Genomic DNA, 18,524 nt, shown 5'->3' with positions numbered 1-18,524 from the left:
CAATCTTAATTAAGCTTAATTGTAATATGGCTGTAGAAATGTCAGTTTTCTAGGGAGTAAGGGCTGGCATCCCCTCTTACATTGGTAGCTCTTGATCAGCTACTGAACATGAAAGGTTCCATTCCAGGTTCTGACTAAGGGGATTTAAATCAGAGAGACAGCTTGTGTATGTATGTATAACCAGGACAAATGAGAGAGAGATGTACTTACAGCAAAATCCTCTGTCCTTTGGACATGCCAGGGACTGTAGTGGGAAGTATCTTGTTTTTTCTTCTCATACTTGTATATATTGCAAGACAAAACCTAATCTGTATATATAATACTATAATTAGAGTTGTGGAAAATTGTGTTGTTTTAAAACCCTTTGTTTGTTTACAAAAGAACCTAAACCCCATTTTATAATACATGTTTTTTCTTCCTTAGCCTACAGTCCTTCAATACCCATGTCTAGCTAAGAAATAATTGCATGTCACAGCTATTTTGAAGCTTTGCACATACTTACTGGCAACCAAAATAGACCTGCAATTAGCTAGTCATTTTTTTGTGCTGACTGGCTTTTACAGTGTTTCATTGCTTTTCTCTTACAAAGAGTCCTGTCTTGAATCACTTTCCTCTGTCCAGATTTTTAGAAAACTTAGTCAACACAAAAGTTACTTCAGAAGTGAGGAGAGAGGGGAGAATTGGCAGTTGAAATATACAGGCTTAAATTCCAGGCAATATAGTGTAATAGATCCAGTATATTCAACATATCTTTTTGTACATTAACACTTAGATATGAGAAACCAATTTTATTCCTTTTTATGATGTTTTTGGTGTATCTGTATGTCAGAAGAAAAACTTTCCTGATGGTTGTCACCTGCTCAGGGTTTGAGGACTTTGAGTTACATTCTGAAACCCTGGTACAGTGTGGTACTTATTAATAGCATCCAGCAACCTCTATTACCATATTAAAGTTGGGTGGAGAAGCTGTTTACTGCATGGCACAGCACTAAATGCCTGTGAGACCAGGTTGCCTGTGCTGATGATTTTGATGCTGCCAGTGGCCACAGAAAAGCACTTCCTTACTGCTGCTGTTGCCACTTGGTGAATCTAGGCAGTGTCACTCATTTTGTCATTCAGTGCTAAAAAATCCTACACTTTTTTTCTGAAATACGGAACATAAAAGTAGGTCACTGAACATTAGCCATGACACCATGAGACTGAAATTTGTAAGCAGCACAGAAGGAAAGAAAGAAAAGAGCAGAACCACAATTTTTACTAAAAGGTATTTTTCTTCATTTCAAGAGAGAAAACTTGCCACTCAGAACTCACTGGGTTATATATGTCAATACAGAGAGACTTTCCCCCCTGTTTTCTATGTTAAAATAGGAATGCATAATGCCGGAAAAGAAATGTTCAAAGGGAAACCGTATTTGTGCACGACATGCTTGATACACTTCTAAAGAACATTGGAAGTAAGCAATGCTTCTGACAAAATCAGTGTCTACGTGGATTATCTCTGGTGTATTGTGGCAGTTTCTTAAATTTAAAATCCACAGAACAGATTATAAAAAAAATGTGAATCTCAGTTTTATGAAATTTTCTTAAGAAACCATAAATAAATTCAGAGAGATACCATCCACAAAGGAGGAGTTTAAGACAGGAATGAATTTTCAATACTACTATTTTTTACAAAATGGTTTGTCAGATTCATTTTTAAGGAATTGATCTTAAAAAAAAAAAGCCCCAAGAGTTATGAGCAACTTGATGTGCAGGCTAAGAATCACTTTTCCAACTAATATTTATTTTTCAGAAAGGAGAAAGAGTATGGTATCATCATTGGATTGCATTTTCTTTTGGAATAGGTAGGATTCAGAGTTTAATTCTCAGCATGTAGAATATAGATAAAAAAAATAAGTTGAGTGGTTTGATAAACTAAAAAACAAAAAAGAAAGGCATATAAGATGCAGCTTCAGAGTGTGGAATCACTTTAGAAGATAATATGACATGTATATATTTTTAGAACTATTTTCATTTTATTATTCCAGAATGAATTGGCTTTGGGAATTTAGGACTCTGTGACACTTGAGAGGGATGAATTATCATGCTGTTTTTTATGATAAAAGACTCGATTTTTCAATTGTTTTGACTTCTGAAATTTAAAACACTCACTTAGCATGAGATTGATAATGGTTATTTGTCATACAGAAAATATGACTTGGGTTTATAGATTTAGTTCACATTTTTTATTTCTTGCCTTGTACCTCCAGAATATTTTATTCTAGTTGTATATGCTTTTGGAATGAAAGCTACCGGCCTTCCTCATAGATAAGCATACTTAAAATCACATGTCTCGTATAAGCGGCGGCAATGACATCCATACACACAAGCATATACATACCATGCTGCACTTGAACTAAACACTTCCAGCAGTAACATTATTCCTGGAACTGCTGTCTTCTGGGAATGTAGTTAGGACTAGGGCCATAAATAATGTTAGAAATGCTAGAATGATACTAAATGTTAGAAATGTTGGAAAGATACTAAACCCAATAAAAAGGACAAAGCTCTCATGCCAGGCAGAACCTGCATAGCTGATCCTAGCTAACTTTGTGGCCCAAATCATATTAGTGTCAGCTCAGCTTAGGTGAAAATCAAGTTTTGCCTTCTCCTGTCTGTCACCAACCACTGCCAGCAATGTGGCACTGCTTCAGACCAGAGGGATCATTCTCAATGCTCAATTAATAGTGTATAAAAATGCCATTTTGGGGTAAACATGTCAGCAGCAGAATTAGTTTTTTCTTATCTTTTTTTGCAAAGAACCATAATGTTTGTAAAGTAACAGTTCTTGACTTATGGGGCGTATACCGAAGCTGAGTTACAAGTCTGTTTTTCGCATAGTCTTCCAGTACTTTTTATTTCTTTTGAAATATATAATCTGAAATGTCATCTAAAACTGACCTGAAGACATATAGAGAAGAGGCTCCCTAAATGTGTGGTTAGTAATGTAAGGAACCTTGGTACCAATTCCTGTTGATACAGCTCCTTTAACTCATACTTAAAAAATACTTGATATTGTCATTTTTATTTTATTTGTTACCTTTTCTCCACCTCTCAGTGCCCATAAAGAAACAATACCTGGACAGAAACATTCGTGTGAACAGTTTACAAAAAGTCCCCAGTGGAGCTCATATTGAGTTTTGGCTAGAGGCTTAGAGAGGTAAGGCAGCCTTGTGCTTTTAGAACATTGATTGGATTGACAAACAAGGGTTCTGCTCCCTGTTCCATCACATAAATCCTGTGTGACCATGAGCAAAGTGCTTACAATCCTACTGTGTCTCAGTTTCTTTTGTGAAAAATATAATTTGTAGTAGTTCCTTGCCTCACAGAGGCACTGTGAGGGTAAGTACATCAATAATAGTGAAGTACACAAATATTCTAGTAAAAGAGGTCATAGAGTACCACGGTTAATTTCTCCTCAATGGTAAACCCATTTTAGGCCCATACTCCCCTTGCCCTACTGCAAATGGACTCTTCCACGGGTGTCACCACAAGATATCTCAATCTATCTTATGTGTCACTAATGCTCTTCCAAATCAGTTCACTATGTAACTACTCCCTCATGCTGATTTCTCCCCAAAGACTAATTTGCATTTACAAAAGAAACTGGAAAACCCAGCAAAAATAGAGAGTAAAACTCCCCAAGACTAGACACAACTAAAATATTACATGAAGTTAATTGTAGCAACATTAAGGTCTGCTCTTGTGTGACATCAGGAGATAATCTCATTTTTATTTACCTCTGCTGAGAAACTGTTTCACTAGGCAACTGTAGAAGTTCAGCACTTTAAGGATAATAAACCTGTTGCTCACATAAAGAGTTTTTCCCTTTCCCTTTTGCCTTTCAAATTTTCTTGTTCTAGGACAAAACACTTCATAGCCTTTCCTCCTTTTTTCTCTCAAAGACAAAAAGAACTAACTTGTCTGGATTCAGATAGACTTCGCTGTCTCTTCCATCCAGGGTGATTCACTGCGCTTTTCAAAAGCTGCACTTCAAAACTCCAATTTGTCATTGGGCCCTCTGTTCACCTTCAGAATCTATATTACAATTAAATACTGGTTTTTCTCAGAGGTTCCTTAGCTTTCTTCTCATTGCTTCATCTGTGATAGGCCCTTCTGAGGGCACCACAAACACTTTCATTTGTGCTTCCTTGTATTCTAAAGAAAAAAAATTACTTTTATAATCTTTATTTTGCCAACATGATTTGGTTTCGCCGGTATTTTGGCTTTAGGCCAGAGGTTAGATGACATTGGCCTGTGGATGAGTTGCAGTGGATTAGCACAGGTCTAGTAGATCTCTAGATAACCATCTCTTTGCAGTTTTTCTCCTTTTTTGTCCTATACTCAAATCCTTGCATGAAGTCACTTCTACATAGGAGAGTGTTCAAGAAGACACCTGTATTACCTTCTCTTTTTTGAGAAGCCCTCATTTTTTTTAAAGAACACCTTCAGTCATGTCCAAATGGTTCCTGAGATGCTGGCCATGGGGATGCAATTAGTGCTAATTTCATTAATTTTAATTATATATTTATAGGCATCTCTCACTGAGAAATATAACTTGTCAATCAAACAAGTGACTAAAATTCATTTAGAACAGGTAAAAAATTAAGTGTGTGTATTACCCCTGAGTGTCATAAATAAGATTCACTCTTAATGATATTCTATGAGCAGAATTACATGTGAGTGATGTTGTGCCTACCAACTGGTAACCAGATGTTATTGTAGACTTTACTGATTATCAAGGTTCCTTTTTGGTAGCATACTTGCTTACTATACACAAATGAAGCCAAAAATATAACCTGGGGCACCAAAAATGTCCAGTCACTGGCTAGATGAATTGAGCTGTATTGAATACCTTGCTTTGGAAATTGCCTGTTTTATATGTTACATCTATTTCTACTTTCATTAAAGTGGGCTGAATCTGGAGTAATTCTGCTGATCTCAGAGAAACAGATTTCTGATCTTTCCACATATATGACTATTATCAGGAGAAGGCTCCACATCTCTTATTCATCTGTATTATTTACTGAGAATTAGGGTCTAACTGTAGTTTTAAAAGTAATTATATCCTTTCCACTGTAAATGTGAAATAAACCCTGCAAATCTGTAGAATAATTATTCACAGTCTCACTTACAATTAACAGTGATGGAAAGGCTTTACTTAGTATTATCACACATAAGTGAAAGACTTAAGCAAAACTGATTAAAATATGACAGAAACAGAAAGAGTTATTGGTGGCCAACATGAGATTGAAGAGATATGATATTATATTTTATAGGAAAAAAAGGATGTAGAAAAGATGTGAGAGCTCTTAAATTTAAATTATGTAAAGTGAATGAGTTGCTAAAATATTTCAAAATTAATCACTAATTAACAGTCACAGAAAAATGTAGGGAAAAGAGAGGAAAAGAGAAATAAAACCACATCACTAGGGATAAGTTTGTGAATGAAATGTGAGTAAAGATAAATCACTCTTCAGTATTTATATACTACACTTGAACCGGGTTTAAATGACGTTACTTCAAGCACAGCTTGTAACTAGTGTGCAGGTGGACACAAAAAATTTTTCATTAAGTTTAAGAGGGAAAAAGATCTATAAAATTTTACAGAATTAATATTAAATAGCATCATGACATCCCCTAATACACAGAAAGTCACAGCAGCTGTTAAAACTGATGTGAAAAAGATTTACGTAAAGGTGACCACAATTTGTTCACATACATAAGCTTGACTTTCAAACATTGTGGAAGTTTAGCAACACCAGAAGAAAAGAGGTAGTCCTGAACAGTACATCAGCACCTAGTGTCATTAATAGGGGTACGAGGGGCATCACAGCTGTGGCTTTGGAATGGGACCGAAGGGTTGCTACACAGTTTGCAACACTATGAGAAACTGTAGGCAAAATTTCTCCTCTTAATGCTGATACTAGTCTCATGTCACATGTCACATGTGGAGCAGTGAAAAAAAGTTCATGATATGAACATTAGTCTGGGATGGAGGAGGGATTCCCTATGTCAGAGAGGACCATTTGAAAGAATTAAATAATTGTGAAATGTCATTGCTGGCAACTGGCATTTTGTAATGCATAAACCACACAAAAAATGGATAGTATTCTTGCGATGAAGTAAACTAAAATGTAGTTTTACCTTGAAAAGTTGCAACTTCAGTATGGTTCTTTATTAGTTAAAATGCCCAATCTATGTAGTTCCGAATTCATGCCTCCTTCCTTCAGCAAACTTCTGTTTTATTCATATTTTAGTCCAAGAGCTGAGTCTCTAATCCAAAATAACTAAGTATTTCCTTTTTCTTGGACTGCAAGCTTTGTAAGACTTCTATTTTTCCTTTATCTTAACCTTTCTGCCAGACTATAGACAAGAGGAATTAGATCCTGAATGAACCCTCTGCAGCTACAAATATCTTTAACTAATAATCTGAATATATTATACAATTTAAAATTCTAGCAAATTATTATACATTTTATGACAAGAGGAGAACTTAATTTGTACCTGTATCAAGAACATAGTAATCTGTCTGTGGTATCTTCCATTATATTCCTTTCTATCATTCTTATCAATATTTTGATCTCTTGTATATATGAAATTGCAACAGCAGGAATTGACCACACATTTCAAACACTTGTGAGTGGTGCTTAAAATCAGTGTTGCTTGCCATCTATTACTGTCTTATAATCACTGAGAATTTTCTGTGAGAAGAAACTGTATCCTTTAGTAGACTACAAATATTTGACCGTCCTTGGAAAAAAACAGTAATTCTAATCTAAGGATGCAGAGGAGCCCATGTAAGCTGCCATGCAACCTTTGAAACAGCTCTTAGCTGAAGAAGTGAGTATCATGCAAAATCATAACAACTTGAAGCTAGAAGCATGTGGCATGTCACACTGACATGACTCACTTTCAGTTTTGCAGCTAAGTTCCTTGAAATAACTTCACAGATGGATGTAGAAGCAGCTCATCAAAAGCCCTCAAAAACAGTTGTGAATACAAATGTAAAGTGTAATTACATCCAAGTATGATTATTTGACCTGGAGAAGAAATAATAAAAAATATTTTATTGTATTTGATTTTTTTTAAAGTGTCTATGAGAAAGCATGGAAAGATTGTTAGAAATCTAAATATTTTGAGAAATATCTTGCTATTGAAAAACATTTTTTAAAAACAGTAAACAACTTAGTGCTATCAAAACATAGCAGTCTGACTTTTTTTTTAAGATGCAATATTTTTATCATCCATGACTGAATTTTTTTTAGAGAAAATATATTAGTGCATTTTATAAACCAAAGCTAAAAGACAGAAATCAGGATAACATATTTGAATTTTATGAAATACAATTTTCTCAGTGGCCTTAGTAGCACAATTTTGGCAGATGCAGTGCCATTTTGTAGAATATTTTACTTCTGGTTTCTGAATCTTTTTTTTGTGACTGCATGTTCTCCCATAAGAAAGATGATACAACTCTAGCAAAAAAGTCCAGACTGCTGGAGAGAACAAAAACTATGGAGACAAGAACAAAAAGCACTACTTTTGAATATTAGAAAGGAAATAAATGTAGGTGTGCCTATTTTAATTGCTCTTTTGACTGTTACTATATTTTCCCATTAAAAATGCATTAAAAATTATAATTACAATTTATTTTATTTTTTAGGTGGAATTATAGTTGTGACGTGTCCCTGTGCCCACCCCTGTCCCGTCCCTGTCCCATCCCCATCCCCCCCTGGGGATTTACCCTTAAAGTGTTGTGATAAACATATAAATATTTGAAAAAGATCTTGAAGAAAACAGTCCAGTGTTTTGGATAGCAATATGATCCTACTTATATTTCTTTGCTCTGTAAGAAGTTTGGAGCGTTCTTTGCAAATCAGTTATTTCCTTTGTACTTCATTTCCTAATACATACAATAAAGATAGAGCACTTCCCAGTTTGTAGAAAAGTTATGCTGACAAATAGATTAAAGGTTATGGGCACTTACATACAAGGTGCTGTACTAGAAAGCACAAGATACAAATTAAACCAAACTGCAAGAAGTAATCTAGGGATTTTTAACACACGTGCAGTTTTGAGATTCAAATTACACCTGCCTGTTGACTCTGTTGAGCAATGGTAGTAATTGCTATTAATAGCAGAGGTAATGTATGTCACAAACAGTCACCTTTTATCAGTATCTACAGGGTCTGCATGATTATGATTCTATTTAGATGAAGATAGATGCATATGTGATTTTCTTATCAGTGAAGGTCATAGAGCTATTACTTTAAATTATAAATAATGTGAGTAAAATCAGATTTTAGTTAGGATTTAATGCTAGATTCTGTATTTGTTGCTTTAATGAATTTGCAATTGCACAGAAGTTGCATTTGGGCCCAGTCCTGAGATTGTCATCTTGGAGGATCCCAACTGGGAAATATTTTTATAAGTTTTTTACTATTCAGCTATATCTGAGGTGTATTTTACCTTAATTATTAGTGTTATTAAAATTAAGTTAATCTAAGTGGTGACTATAAATACAGATGCTAAATATAGAAACAACTATAGTTAATGCAATCAAAATCTAGCTTCTGTGACTTTCATTTTTCAAACAAGAAACTGTTTCTTGTTCAAATCAAGAAACTGTGATTAATGGAGTTTCCATAAGGTGAAAACACTGAAGTCAGTGCACAGTGCACAAAGCACTTAATTTGGCTTTTACTAGTACTATACACCCTGCCAAAGACTGTTATTCTGAACAAAGGCTGTATTGACTGTTGTTATATAGTGTGAATCCATTGGCTAGAGACTTCTCCAGCAGTACTTTGTTTTCTCAGGTACTTGTAGTCAAATACTTGCAATCCTTCAAAAAATCAGTGCTTTGCTTGAGATATCTCCTTAATAGAGATGATCGAATATTGCATCAGGAAGGATAATTTTGTTCCTGCTGCCACAAGTACCCATGATTTGGCAACTCTTGCTGTCATCTTTCTATCATCTTTTATCATCTTTTCCATTGTCTTCCAGATCTTCTATAACTTAGTATGCTTAGTTTTTTTCAGCATAAGGGTCAGTTTTCCTCTGGACTGTCAGTGCACACCCCTTTACTCTGCTGAGAACTCTGTATGTCACTGTTTGTGGAAGCCTGCACATCTCTACTGGACTGCATGTTTTGAGAAGGAGGGAACTCAATGTTCTCTTGAGATCCTTTGCCCGCCTGTTTCCTATAATTTTCTATTTTTGTTTCTTCTCAGAGAAGGAGGGGGGCAGGAGGAGTGTGCTTATAACCTGTCCTTTAGAGTTTAGCTTAATGGATAACATAGAATATATGAAATCCCTGTGCAGTATTTACAAAGATCAAAATCTGATATGTTACTATTATTCTCTAGATTTAATTTAAAAAAAAAGCAAAAATATCATTCACATTTTTCTCCTCTAACACATCCTGAGTTTGTAAGATCTCTTGACTCAGGCATATTTACATTGTTTAAGTACAGTACAATACAAGGCATTAAGTTTTTAATACACTACTGTTCACATCTATGTGTATTATTAAACCCATGAAAAACATATCAGCTCACAGTATCCAACTATTGCTCCAAATAATTGATTTTAAAACTAAACTTTCTATTTTTCTTTAGCAGTTTACGCTGTGAAATAAACCTTTTTGTCAAATTGCAGCTCTGTAGCTATTGTATCCTCTACTTTCTGATAATGCCATAAATTGCTCGTATGTTCATTATTTAAGCTCAGCAACATAATTCCCTGATGAAGTTTTGCCCATGCAGTATGTAACTCATAGTTACATAAAATTACGTTTTGTGTAATGCAGTTTCCATGAAATCTGAGTATATCCAAATTAAATGTGCTGATACTTTTAATTTGCATTTGTGTCAACTTATCCTGCCAAGATGTTGTTTGAAAGCTTTATTTGCCTGTAAAAATATGGGAAGAAACTCGAGGCTGATTACCCCTTCTCATGGATTTATTATGCAATAATTACTTAATAACTGTTCTTAATTATATGCAGGTTTGAATTTCTGTGGTATTCTACTTAGGTAAAATGATTTCAACCCCCTTCATTTATGAAAGACTGAATTTTGTTTAATTTTGCTTAAATCCATTGAATTAAAATGGAGCCCAAAAGTATAGAAAAGTTGCTCTTTTTTTTGGAAAACAGAAGAAAAGATATAAGAAATGTTCCTTAATATCTTTTTTCAGGTAATCCATTGAAATTGGTAGCAGAAAGTAAAGCACAGTCAACTGAAGTTCCAAATCCCACCCTCAATGCTATACCAGAAAACATGATTAAGTAATGATGCTGAAAAGAAAATAACATTATTATCTAGTAAAATAAACATCAAGATAGGAGTGGATTTTGGTCCCTGTGCTTATTCCAGGGTTTGCCACCAATCTATAGGGGGCACTGCCAATCAAGGCAGAGCTGGCTGGCCTTTGTTTAGCCAGCAGGGAAGAATAAGAGTTGGTATTTGGTAGAAAGGATGGTTTTTTCAAGAGAAGGATGTCCCACTGGTATTACTTTTAGAAATTAAGTTCTGGTGTCCTGGTTTCAGCTGGGATAGAGTTAATTTTCTTCTTAGTAGCTAGTACAGTGCTGTGTTTTGGCTCTGATGTGAGAACAATGTTGATAACAGTACTGATGTCGTTAGTTGTTGCTGAGTGATGTTCATACTAAATCAAGGACTTTTTGGTTTCTAGTACCTTGCAGTGAGAGGGCTGGAGGGGCACAAGAGGCTGGGAAGGGGCACAGCCGGGACAGCTGACCTGAACCAGCCAAAGAGGTATTCCATAACATGGGACATCATGCTTGGTATATAACCTGGGGGAAGAAGGAGGAAGGGGGGGACATGTGGCATTATGGTGTTTGTCTTCCCAAGTAACAGTTACACGTGATGAAGCCCTGCTTTGCTGGGGATGGCTGAGCACCTGCCTGACCATGGGGAGTGGTGAATGAATCCCTTGTTTTGCTTTGCTTGCATGCACAGCTTTTGCTTTACCTATTAAATTGTTCTTATTTGAACCCTTGAGTTTTACATTCCTTTCCAATCCTCCTTCCCATCCCTCTGGGTGGGGGGAACGAGCAAGCAGCTCTGCGCTGCTTGGTTGCTGGCTGGGGTTAAACCACAACATCTGGCTTCAAAACTTTTATTCAACATGAGGTCTGCATACATACATACATCTGTATGGAGATGTATGTATCCAAATGCATGCAAACAAATGTAGGGAGATTGAAGTATTACCCAAAGAGGCAAACACCACTGCTTCAGAAATGTCATGTTCAGAGAGATGTGAGCATCCAGGATCTATGGGCAGGAGCAAAATAGCAAACCTGAAACTGCTGCTTTCTGGTGCCAGGAGCAAGCTGAGGGTTGTGACTTGTGTGTAACAAGGACTGGAAGGCTGTGATTATGTAGAACTAGAGATGGGAACTTGATCTCTTCACTTGGAACATACTTTCCTTGCACTGTAGGCTGCAAAATGCAAGGAATTCTTGTCCCTTCTGTCACAGCATAGAAAAACGTACCTCGAAGTAGAAAAATCCATAGTTCTCACCTTCTGAAGTATTACCAGTGGCTGGCTTATATTTATTTCTGGGTTTAGGTGCCCATGGAGGACTCCTACTTGAGACATGCACACTTTTGCTGGGCCAGGAGTGCTTTGAGCACTGGGAGGGGAAACACACAGTAAGTCAGCAGCTTTGCAGGAGTAAAGGGTGCTGGCAAGGGTCTGCTGAGGCAGTGCTCTGAAGCAGCGTAGGTCACCTGCAGCCATTGCTGGTGATATTTTCATGCAGGAAGTTAGAAAGTTTCTTTTTAACAGAATCCATCCCCTCACACCACAAAAGAAAAATAAAACAAACCAGAGCAGACCCCTGAAAAACAGCAAGCCTCTCAGACCACGCACACTGCTCCCCCCACACTGATGGTCAGTGGGTGGCTGTGTCGAGGGCAGAATGCAGCTCTTTGCTGTCAGCTTGGAACAAAGATTTCTGTCTGCTCCTGTTAAAAGCTGTTTCCATTTAAAGAGGGGGATTTTGAGCTTTAATCCTTTGTTTCACAATGTTGAAAAGTCTAAAAGTCATAAAAACATGCAGAATGATCAGATATAATCTGGACTGAATTGACTGTGGAGGATTTATTTATTTATTTATTTTTAATTAAAGGAGAAAACTGATTCTTTAAAACTGTCAGGATTCTCCCCTCCCCTTAAGTAATGTTAAGCTATAATAAAAAATGTGTCTTTTAAGCCATAGCACTCTTACAGATGTGCATAATAAATTATTCCTGACTGCACACTATCCATCGATTATTTAAAACATATGCCTGTGCTGAATCTGATATTTTCTTTGGAGTGGACACAACTCTACAGACAGCAGTGGTTGCAAAATGCATGCTTGATATGTTATTTTGGTATTTTTTCATGTAACACACCAAGTATTTGAAAATAAAATAAAGATATGGCCAATAGCTTTTTAGCTCTGGTTGTAAGACATTTGCAGAGTGCTTCATTAAAAAAGCAGCAACAGTCCTCTCCCTCTCCCCTTAGAATTCTTACACCCATGTTGCAGAGATGTTAACTGCTTAGCAAACCAAAACTTCAAATTTCTCAAGTTGTTCTCTGTACAAAAAGTTATTTTTCAGGTCAGGATGTTTTAAAATCTGTAGGATTAATTGTCATTATATTTGGTTTGGCAAGCTAAGATCAGCAAGCATTTGTGGTAGAAAAATAAAAGTGAGAGAGGATCAGTCAGAAAGTAATCATGCAAGATAGTGAATCATATCTGGAAGAACTGGGGTCCAAGGAAATGGAAAGTGCTCAGCACTTTCAGTGATTGCTCTGTTTCATAGGCCAAACCAAATGTTTAACACAAAGATTACTGATGTGTTTAATTTTCATGGCTTTCCGCTGTACTCCATCTCAACTATGCTATGTGTCCCTGGGTGATCTATTAAGCCAGTAGTGTTCTACATTGCCAGGCACTGACTAGCTATTAATTGAAGACTATATATATATATATATATATATATATATATATATATATATATATAAATTGTAAAAAATAAAAGTGTGGACTGTAGGATGCATATAAATTGGTATAAATGGGTATAAAAGATCCTATATTGCCCTTTGCTCTGGATTAGACTTTACTTTTGGAATGTTTAAAGAAAATGGGAGGTAGTCTAAGTTATGTTGATTTTATATAAACTTTGCACATTTTCACTTCAAAGTGAACAGACAGTGCTAATAAATCTACATTGATTATTAGCTGTAGAATGCAGTGGCAAAGACGTCTTCTGACTGACTTGCAGTAGGCAATAGGTCATTTTAAGTGAGAATATGGCATAATATATTTCATGCATGTCAGGCTCCACATACTGTAATATCTGGAACAGTGCAGGGAGCTCTGAATGCCATAAAGATCAGAAAGGACAGAATTTTAATCATCTGATAATTCTCCACTGGGTGAGTCTTACCTGTTTTATCCTTGGCAGAGATACCGTAACTAATATTTTTTGATGTTTTTGACAACTGTGTTACTTACACAGCTCTGACATTCACTTCTATGCACCCCATTCTGTCTCATTCACTTTTTTGCTTTACTCTTGGGGAGGCAGTGATGTAATGTTTGTGGCTTTTGTAGATGATTGTTTATTAAAGAATACATGAGTAGGTCATAAAATCTGCAATATAAAAAAAATTCTGCTTGTTAGAGGTTTGGGCTGGTTTTTGTGTTTGTGTTTGTTTTGGGAATTGAATGAACCTTCTCAGCTTTCTTCCCAGATCACTGCTTGAAGATCTATTCCTGCAGATTTCTGTGAGTTGTTTGGAAGATGCTGAACACTTCAGTGTCCACTGTCACCTCCTCACAAAACAATGGCAATACATTATGAGAACTTGTCAGATGTCTGAAAAGTATTTTTGAACAAAAGCATATTTAGAAATAACCTCAAACTCAGTGTAGTTAAGACTGTCTTTGTGCTCCCTCACTATCAATAAGCTCACTTATTGAAAAATCACTTCATTTTTTTCATTTCAGTTCTATCTGGAGAAGTTCATTTTGCTCTGCTGTAATATTGCTACTTAGAAATTGTAGGTTCCATACAAAGCTTGTGATTGTTCATCTTCTGGGAAATAAAAATACATAAATAAAGGAGGTTAAACTTACTTGCTAGAACACGGTTTGCTTCCCAGTTTAATAATATTTTCCCATCAGTATTCTTTGTCCAGAAATGTATTCTAATAAAACTAGCTTCATTATTTGGAAATCCCACTGTCTTTGGGGATCTATTTGGACAGATAAAACTAATTAGAAGTCTATCTAAGCACTTTGGTTTCTTTCACACTAACACATTTAGGTCAGCCCATTTAAGGAGAACCATGTCGAAATGGCTGTCTGCCTGCATTTTCTAAGCTGTATGCTTTCACAGGATTATCACTTGTGAAAGCCTCTTTTATTGACTAAAAGACCATTTTATTGCACACTTCTGTGCAGCAGAACCCATCCTCAGGTGGATTCCGGCTCATATGGTCTGTAGAAAAGCCATGAGAGCCTTGCCACAATTTTTGTAAAACAGCAACAAAAGTCATGTTTGCATTGAATGATTTATTTGAGTTTTGGTGTGTTTTATATTTGGGAACTGTTTCTAATGTGAGGAATTTTCTATGTTTCTGTGTGCTGTTAACTTATTTCTTTAGTGATGTCCTGTGTGACTTCTTAATTTCTTTTACTTTGATAATGAAATCTATTATTTAGTACTTTTAGGGAACTTTATTTTTACAGTGTTTTCATGAGAAAATTGTGAGACAGAGTTCAAACAGAAAACTATTCTGTCATGATATAAAAGTCTCTAGCAACTGTGTTTCAAAAAGCTGTTTGTCTGAAAAAATGGACTTTAGGTAAGGGAACTTGACTATCCCTGGAATGCATGCACATAAAAAAATCAGTTTCTTAACTAGTTAGTAAGTCTTTAAAAATAATATTTTGGCTTGTAATCTGTGCAGCAGATATTGTACAGGCAATGATTTTGACTAAATTGCTTAACTTCGCTAAATTTTCTCAAAAATACTGACATCCTTAGAAAGTCAGCTCCGAAGACTGTTCGTTAGAAGGACTTCCATTTGAGTGCTAAGACTGTAGAAAATTATCAGGCCAAAATCTACCATAGAATTATTTCAGTATTTCTAAAATCCTCTGAAGCATCTATAGCCTTGATACAATGAACTTTAGAGTTACAAGGTTTAGCTGCTTCCTAGGTCAATATGCTTTTTACCAAATAAATAAATTAAAAGATTTAACACTGGTACACTGATAGTATTTATGGAAGAACATTAATTTTTTGAAAACAACTTGCTCCAGACTAATTCAGCAAAGCCTTTTCTGGTTGTACAAAAACATATATTTAAGTCCCCTATAAATCACTCTTGTCAATATTTTTCAGTTGTTGTTTTGTTTGGTTTTTTTTGTTGTTGTTGTTTTAGTTAGTGATTATTCATATAAATATTTTTTTTATTATGGTATCTCTGACTGTATGAATAATACAAGTATCACAAAAATACTCTAAAGAGCTTTTAAGAGTGCCTGAATTTGTCTGGGGAAAGGAAAGTATCAAGAATGTCTTGGGGCAAAAAAGAAAACAAGCAAAATAACTTCTATGAACAGGATTACAGATTTTTACTAACAGGTAGACCTTTACATTTCTAGATCAATCTAAGTATCATGATAAGATGAGCAAAAATTAGATTAACATAAAGGTATATTAAAGATGGACAATGCACAAAATACATGAAATATCTTATTAAACCTACCTCAAAATATGTTTGTAAACCCCCCACTTCTAAGGATTGAGTCAAAACTTGCCTGTTAAATCCATGAGTTTCTGTCATAGAAACCTTGAGAACAATTTGTTCAGCTTTGAGATAGTATACTATCCCATAGACCATACATTAGTTGTTCTAGAGTGCTGTGATCTGAAGTGGTTAATGAGAAACTATGTGTAAGGGAAGTAGCCAGAACTCTTGCTTTTGTGTTTATTGCTGTATTTGGTAGGTCACCGTTAGGGTTGGAAAATTGTGCCTCATTTCTGAATCTGTGGAGCACTATTAGCAAAACCACATAGGTCCAAGAACTTCACCTTCTTTGTTTTTTATGATTCACTCACTCAGATGTTAACAGCCTAAAAGTGATATGAACATTATTGAAGCAAATTCAGTTTAACCACTGAGTCCCTGTAAAGTGTTCTGCAGTACTTAACTAGCTTGTCTATGTTTCTCACTTCGTATGTCCCCAAGTCCTCTGTTTAAACTATTGCTAATAAAGCCCCCAGCTGCTTTATCATGGGAGTTGAACTCACTACACCTCTTGCTGCAGTGATCTGGCACAGCTCAGTCTGGAATCTGAGATCTGTGGCCAGTGGCTGGAACAAGGTGCAGGAGTCCAGTCACTGAAGCTGGGCGAAGTAAGAAACCTGGCTTTATGGGGAAAAGGATGATAGGAACTAGCCTATCTCCATTTTCACTATAATTTTGAACATAGTAAGGGCAAAGACCCTCTGGATCACACATGAGAAATGCAGATGAACAGGACATTCAATGAAACTTTAACTACCTTTGTAGCTTCCATCAAGAATTAAAATTTGCAGTCACAAACTGATAACAGAAGCCAGTTTTAGCTGCTTGTGTCTTTTTCAGATCATGTATGTAATGCACAGTTCTCTATAGACTAATCACAGAAGAAAGAGCAGACAATGAAAGAATAATAGATTTTTTAAAGGGTGTAACCATTTTCATTTAGGTTGTAGAAGGGTATCTACCCATGGTTTTCTTTGTTTTGCAGTGTGTAATCTCACATGTGACCACATACCAAAACTTCTCACAAGAAAACATCTGACTTGTAGGAAACTCATTACACCTTTGGGTCTGTGTAATATGAATAACAGGCTTGTCAGCCATGGTGATAGTAAACAGCCAGATACGGATATTAGCCCCTTAATTGATTTTCTTTTATCTTTTCCCTTCTTATTCTGTTGTGTATTTACCTGCCATACTTTTGCAATGTTGAACACCTCTCATTTTTTAAAAACATTGTCATTCTAACCTTGCAGATTTTTGTAGTTATTTCTTAAAATTACTACAGAAAAAAAAAAAAAAAAAGTCATTATTTTGTATGTAATTTACCTGTTTAAAGGACATAATTGATAAGGGGTTTTCCCATATGCAGCCTTATGAAAGTTTAGGATATGGGAAACAAATCCAAATTTTTTCATCTTTAGATTCTGTATGAATAAAGGTTTTATTCCAGGAATTGAATTTTATTCTGAGCATCTGTTCATAAAATATACCAGTAAAAGTAATACTTCTGTGTCCAGGTTACATTTTTTCCACTATGTTCTTACACTTAACATATGGTGTAGATTATTCACACATAAGAACTCTGTTAAAAATGATGGTAATGGTCTAGGTTAAATGCTAAAAGGCCAAGACATTCTGAGTTAATCTTGGGAATACGCATATAACTCATTCTGTCATGTGTCTGTATAGCAGATCATATGATCCAGAATGCTTTCTGCTCTAGACAGAGCCTGTGTCTCTGGTAACTGATCATGCCAGAGACAGCAAACACAGTATATGTTCTACAGTGTATCTGTCTATCTTGTATGCTACAAGTATCTCAGCAAACACTGCTACTATCTGTGATCAGTGCTGATATTCAGGAAGTGAAGTAAATATGCTTTAAATTCTGATTTTCAGAATGGAAGTAGATTAAGGAGAGGAAGGTCAGTTTAAACATGAAGTGAAGAAAAATAGCAACAAGTTTTCTGCCTGGTTTAATATACTGTGATTACATCAATTTTAAAAGTCTGTTTTAAAGTTCCTCTATCTCTTCTTAAAAGAAAATGGAAATATAAACATTAGTTATAGCCATTAAATAAAAATATTAATTATTTTTCTTTAAAGTAGTTTTGCACAACTCATAAAAAGTATTTTTTACTACAAAAAATTTAACTTGTAGGAAGTAGGAATAACAAATATGTTTCTCAGGGTTTTTTTTGTAGTTGAAAATGCCTATGTGTTTTCAGCATCAGATGTGGATCTCTTATTTAAGGGTGTTTTAAAAGAGATATTATTTTATATTTCAGCACTCTCAAATTTTCTTAATTTTATCCATATACAGCTGAGGTTTGCAATCCAATAGTTTGCAGTGATTTCTTTGGAGATGTTTCAGCCATTCATGTCTGAGAATACTTGGAGACTCTTAAATCCAAAGGCCATTTGTCTGGTGTGTATATTCACTCACTCTACACCTTAAACACTCTTGTAAAACTCTCATTGCAAAGGGCAAAGGAATGTTATTTAAAGGAGTTAGAAACAGCTCAATAGTTTTAAAAAAAGAGAGGAAAAAAAAGGAAAGCTTTCACACTGTGGAAAATGTTTTTGGAGCTGCATGGCTCAGGGGATTGTAATAGGATACTGAGTTCTGTTCT

The sequence above is a fragment of the Falco cherrug genome, chromosome Z (genome assembly GCF_023634085.1).
Source record: "Falco cherrug isolate bFalChe1 chromosome Z, bFalChe1.pri, whole genome shotgun sequence".
In the NCBI taxonomy this organism is placed as follows: Eukaryota; Metazoa; Chordata; class Aves; order Falconiformes; family Falconidae; genus Falco; species Falco cherrug.
This window is presented reverse-complemented; position numbering follows the sequence as displayed.